The sequence below is a fragment of the Asparagus officinalis genome, chromosome 5 (genome assembly GCF_001876935.1).
Source record: "Asparagus officinalis chromosome 5, Aspof.V1, whole genome shotgun sequence".
NCBI classification, from domain to species: Eukaryota; Viridiplantae; Streptophyta; class Magnoliopsida; order Asparagales; family Asparagaceae; genus Asparagus; species Asparagus officinalis.
In genome coordinates this window covers 41,071,304-41,077,624 of record NC_033798.1, presented here as the reverse complement: position 1 = coordinate 41,077,624, position 6,321 = coordinate 41,071,304, and the positions used below count along the sequence as shown (strand labels likewise).

Sequence of the window (6,321 nt, the reverse complement as noted above, 5' to 3'; positions counted from 1 at the left end):
GGATTCGAATCGAGGGTTAAAATGGTTGGCATTCTCGTTGTTGTGGGATCTCGGCTCGTGGTTGTGGGGAGTTTCTTTCGTTGTTCGGCTTTTCCTTAGCAGCCTATATATGGCCCATTCTTTCATGTGATTGCTAGTTGCAGACATGTTTGCATTTGTGGTGCTCTTATCGTCTATTGATTGATCTAATTTATTCCAAATTGTTGGAGAAACCTCTGTGCATGCATTACTATGCCTAACCTGATCAGATGTTTTCTTGGTTTGTCTATATATTAGGCATTTGATAAGAGTCGATGAAGAGCTGGTGTGGGACTTGTTCTGCTATCTTGGGCTCTTATGATCTCCAAGCGATCATAAGAAAAATCTTTGGAGATCTGTAGAAAAATCTTTGGAGATCTTCGAGTAGTACCAATGATCCAGGTTAAGACAGAAGGTATATACTCCACCTATACCACTCCCGATAACAATAACATCTGCTTCTGCCTTCCCTAGACATTTTTCGGGCTATTCTCAACGAAAGAAACTAAACAAAAAAGAACAAGAATACATACTACTATACACTGTGTATAGTAGTATGTATTCTTGTTCTTTTTTGTTTAGTTTCTTTCGTTGAGAATAGCCCGAAAAATGTTCTTTGACAAGGGACTGGTTCAGCTCGTCTTTTGAGTGACATCATTATTATTTGAAGACACAACGATGCTTTCTAATGAGGAAAATCCAATGATCTAAAGTCTTGACCTACTAGCTAATAAAACTGAAGAGTTGTATAGGGGAGAAGTGGTTACCTTCATAATTTTTGATCCAAGTGTGGAACAAATAAACCAAGATCTCCAAACAATGTGTAGCCGTCCTCGCTTGCAAGAAAATACGATGATTATTTGTTTAAAAATATATTCATGGAGTAATTTGAAGTTTGAACCCCTAAACCATTTACCAATTAGCTCTCTGACACAATGCAACTGAACCACTTACCCAAAAGCTTAACTTTGCAGGCTAACAGATTATATAAACTATAAATGCTCTAAAGATTGACAGAAGTTGAACAAAAATTATATAAATTATAAAAAGCCTCTAGGGATAGCGCAAAGATATGGTGTTTTTAAGAATAGAAGCATAACCCTCAATCCTCACCATAACTTTGGAGTTTTGGCGTAGTGACTCTAAGCAGTTTGGGTCCTTCATGAACCAAATTTCTCTCTATTCATTCATCCTATTTCATTCTCCATTTTGATTTTCAATTAGCATTCATGCATCCTGATCACCATAAATTCTTTCGACTATATAGATTAACATAAGCTGTTGAACTTCAAAGGCGATGTTGCGGGTCAATCAAACTGATAAATGTACTTGGATAGTGAGCAAACTTGTTAATGAGCATACAAATCACGAGTTGACTAGTCCAGATAAGGTTAAAAATCTTCATTCACATCGAAAGTTATTGGATAATTCCTTGTGCTTGAATATTTCCTGTGTCAGTGTCATGTACGTGTTTGCTTCCTTTTTATATTCGTTCCTTCATTCTGTGTGTGTAATATGTATGCTAACTTCTCTATTTAACGAGTAACTATGGTATTGTGTACCTGTGTGTATGTAATAAGTCTGTTAAATTCTCTATTATCTTTCCTTCTCTATTAATTATGGTTTTGTGTTCCTGTGAGGATGCTACTTTTTCTTGATTAAGATAAGATGTTGATCGATCGGATTGAAACCAAACTAAGCTAAAAGCTTAAGTAGTTAGGAATTGGTTGGCTCCAAATTTGTATTCAAGTCTCTTTAGGTTTTTCAATCATTTCCAGTGTGAGATTATGTCCACAGATAAATCCAAACGTGATTCTCTCAGGTTTGAATGTTTTCTTGTGCTTGAATATTTCCTGTGTTAGTGTCATGAGAAGATTTTTAACATAGTCACGAGAAGATTTTTAACAGTCATTGGATAATTCCTTGTGCTTGAATATTTTCTGTGTCAGTGTCCTGATATAATTATATTATGTTAAAAATCTTCCTTGTGGTTTGAATATTCATGCACAAGGAATTATCCAAACGTGATCCTCTCAGGTTTCCAATGTGAGATTATGTTAAAAATCTTTATTCACATCGGGATTTTGCAACGGGGCAGCGGGATTTTGCAGCCACGCCGGGATTAAGGAGGGCTGTCGGCGCTTTTGGGGAAGGAGGGCAGCGAGATTTTGTTAGGGAAGGAGGGCAGCGGGATTTTGTGGAATAATTAGGAAAGACAGCTATTAATCAGGAGAGATTTGTGATTTTTTACATCTAGGTCCTCTATTTTTTATAAATTTAACTAGCTCGAAAATCGGTTACTTCTATAAATGAGTGTCCAGCGAATAAAAACTTGACACATGGCGACAGCGTAGGAAATTTCCTACGCTGCCGGCTCACCTCTCGTTTTCTCATATATATAGGAGGTCTTGTCCACCAAACTTTTTATCAACTCATCTTGTCTCAAGATTTGTGCCATCAAAAGATGCATAAATCTTAAAAGATTCTTCATATCTATCACGGATCCCAATGCAATATAAACAGTTAAAAAAGTTGGTGGATGACTTATTCCTATCCACTTAAGTTGACATAAGCTTTTACCTATATATATAATTTTAAGTGATTAATTCAAATCACAAATAATATCAAATTCTCATAATCTCATTCAGGTGTTTCTTTTCAAAATGAAATAAAATAATTTTTGGTTTTATATTTTCACGTAAATAATATATTCACCAAAAAATTCTTTCCCATCTGTGAATTTTTTTCGTTCTTCAAAAAATACATTACATATTTAATCTTGCATCATTTAATATTTATTCCACTTTAATTTTTGTATTATTTTTTCTGATTTAAATTGTCATAAAAAATTCAATCATCAGTTTTGAGTCCTATAAACTATTCTCCCATATTTTATCTACAATCCAAGGTATTTTTCATGGAGAAATATTATTCTAGTATTTATTTTGCAACCCTTGGTTATTTATTTCTAGCTTTGTATGTTTAATTATTACTTTTTATATCAATTGCTGTTTTAATTTTTAATAGAAAAAGTTAATGCATGCAAAAATAATCTTTGATTTTTTATCTTCAACCCATGGCTCTTTTATTGCTTAGAGAAAAATAATTAAGATATCTAATCTACCTCCATCCAATATAATTTCTATTCTAATTTGTATAGTATTTTTTACTTTAATTATTATCGAAAATATTATATTTTAGGATATTGAGATTTAATTATGAGAAAAAATTATCTAATATTTTATTTATGATCCAAGTCACTCTTACTTGAAGAGAGATTACTCAGATATTTATTCTATAATCTTTGAATAAATATTATTAATTTAATATGTTTAATATTATTTATATTTAATTGTTATGTTTTTATATACATTTATCATGATTATTAATTTTTATTTTAATATGTTTTAATTTTTTTTATTTGAGAAGTTACTGCATGCAAAAATAATCTTCAATTTTTTATCATCAACACATGGCTCTTTTATTGCTTAGACGAAAATAATTCAGATATCTAATCTACCTCCATCCAATGTAATTTTTATTTTAATTTGTGTAGTATTTTTTGATTTTAATTATTATCAAAAATATTATTTTTTAGGATCTTGAGTTTTAATAATGAGAAACAATTTTCTAATATTTTATTTATATCTAAGACACTCTTATTTGAAGAGAGATTACTCAGATATTTATTCTGCAATCCTTGAATAAATATTTCTAATTTAATATGTTTAATATTTTTTTATATTAAATTGTTGTGTTTTTTACACACCTTTATATCTTGATTATTTTTTTATTTTAATATGTTCAATTTTTTTATATGTAACTGTTATTTTCAATCATAATTCAACGCATACTTCGATTCAATTTTCTAGACTTGATTTATTGAACATGTTAGAATACAAGATATTGATTTCTTTTAAATAAGAATCATAAAATCTATTTTTTATGTTAATTTGAATTTTAGATTTTTAAATTTTTATTATTTATGAAAGTTTATTAAATTCAAAATTATTCATGTAAATCAAGAGTTTATGAATTCAAATATATGAGTATTTTTGGTGTTTTAAAATATGATGAGTGAAATTAAATATTTTACAAAAATATATTTTAGTTTTTTGAAATATTTTTGCAATTAAATTTTTTTCTTAATTGAAATATTTACCAAATTTTCAAATTCAATTAAGTTTTTTATTTTTTGTTTTTACATAGTTGTGAAAATTTATTTTCATACCAAACAAATAGTGTTAAAAACAAAACTAATTTCAGTAAAAAGTGAATTGAATAATAACAAAATTCTAGTTAATTTCAAATTACTAAATGAATCTTACCAAATACAAGTTAGGGATTGCAACTACCAAATCTTACTTTAATTTAACTATTTAATTTAGACATTACTCATAATTTTTCAAATTATTTTAATTTCAAAAAAAATTTTAAATTTTTTTTATTTCTTTTCAAAATATTTCTAGAATAATACTAAAACTTTTTGGTAAAGTTCAAGTTACCAAATTAATCTTGCCAAATACAAGTTACCAATTTAAAGCTACTCAATCTCAATCTTACTTTAATTTAACTACCTAATCTAGATTGTCTTAAAAAAATTTCAAATTATTTCACATTATTATAATTTACAATATATCTGAAATCATACCTAAAGTTTAGTAAATTTCAAATTACCAAATTAATCTTACAAAACACAAGTGATTAATTTAAACAACTACATCTTACTTTAATTTAACTATCTAATTTCAATAATGTTCAAAAAAATTTAAATTATTGTAAATGGTAATATTTCCAAATTAATACCAAAATTAATATAAATTTAAACTAACAAATTAATATTACCAAATACAATTTACCAATTTAAATTACCAAATCTTTCTTTAATTTAACTACCTAATTTAAATTGTGTTCACAATTGTGAAAATTTAATTTGTATTTTCTAAATAATTATAAAATTATAATTTTTACTCAAATAATATATTTATGGAATTTACAAATTTGAATTTGAATTTTTAATTTTTATATAGTTGGAAATTTTTATTTTCCTAGTTTTCAAATCTAATTTGGATTTTATTCCATTTTGTTGAGTTATGATAAGTTTTTTATTTTTTATTTTAATATTTCAAAATTTTTAAATATAAATAATTAAATATTATTTAAAAATATTTTATGTATTTATTAAAAAACAAACCACATTATTTATTAATATTACATAATTGACTATTTATAAATTTGAATATCCATATCTATTATCAACTATAAGATATTTTGAAAATTAAAAATGAGGGGGAAGGTTTTTAATTACTAAAATAAAATATTAAATATATCTATTGTTAATGAAAATACTATCACAATATAATTCCTAATTTAATAACCATATTAAATATTAAAGAAGAGCTGCCTAAAAAGATTGAACATAAAAAATCATCTATCAATCGAATATTCGATTAGTTGTCATATTACATATAATTTCATAACATTTTAATGTAAATTTACCCAAAAATAGAATATTTTATATTAAGGTAATTTTTATATTATGATTAGATCATAATTCAATATATTTAATATATAATATCAATAATTATATACTAAAAATAAATTTGGCATATAATTTAGTTACTGTATAAATTTAATTTAAAAAATTTGAGAAATGAAAATTTAAAAGCATGTAAAAAATCTTTAATATAATAATAATATTATCCAAAATATCTTGAATAGTATAATTATTGTTTACTTTTAATTCAAATACTTAACTTACAAAATTATTATATGATGCAAATTCAAAAAATAATGGCAAAATTTAAGATAATATAAATTTTGGTTTTATTATCATTTTTAGCTAATATTATCTTATATTTTATATATTATATATGGTATAAAATTGTATTTTCACCGGAGAATAATATATATCTTATGGTTTATAAAATCAAATTCTAACGAGAGAATAAACTCTAAAACATATCTAATATTCATTAATTTAAATTTCATAATAATTTACATATAATACAATTATCATGGTCATTTATGATTCATGGAGATTAGCAACTTCTTCAATAGTCGATCTTTATCTACTATTTCTAGTCTATGCCAAATGTATTTTTTTAATTTATTTATTTATTTGTTAATTATTTATTACTAAATATGATATTTATTCTTATTTTATAGGTTACTACAAATTGTTAATAAAATTTGTGTGTTATTTTTTAATTTTTTAAACATACATTTCTATCAAACTTTTCCTTTGCACTGGACACCATTTGTTTCTATATCAAAACTTTTTAAAATTATTACATCATTGAA

The 6,321-nt window shown here is 25.5% G+C and overlaps 1 long non-coding RNA gene across 1 annotated transcript; it reads left to right on the top strand.

Moving 5' to 3' along the window:
* On the top strand, nt 1-1,652 carry LOC109843792. The gene is made up of 2 exons (XR_002247794.1): nt 1-433; nt 1,286-1,652. It is a non-coding gene; the product is annotated as an uncharacterized LOC109843792 (long non-coding RNA).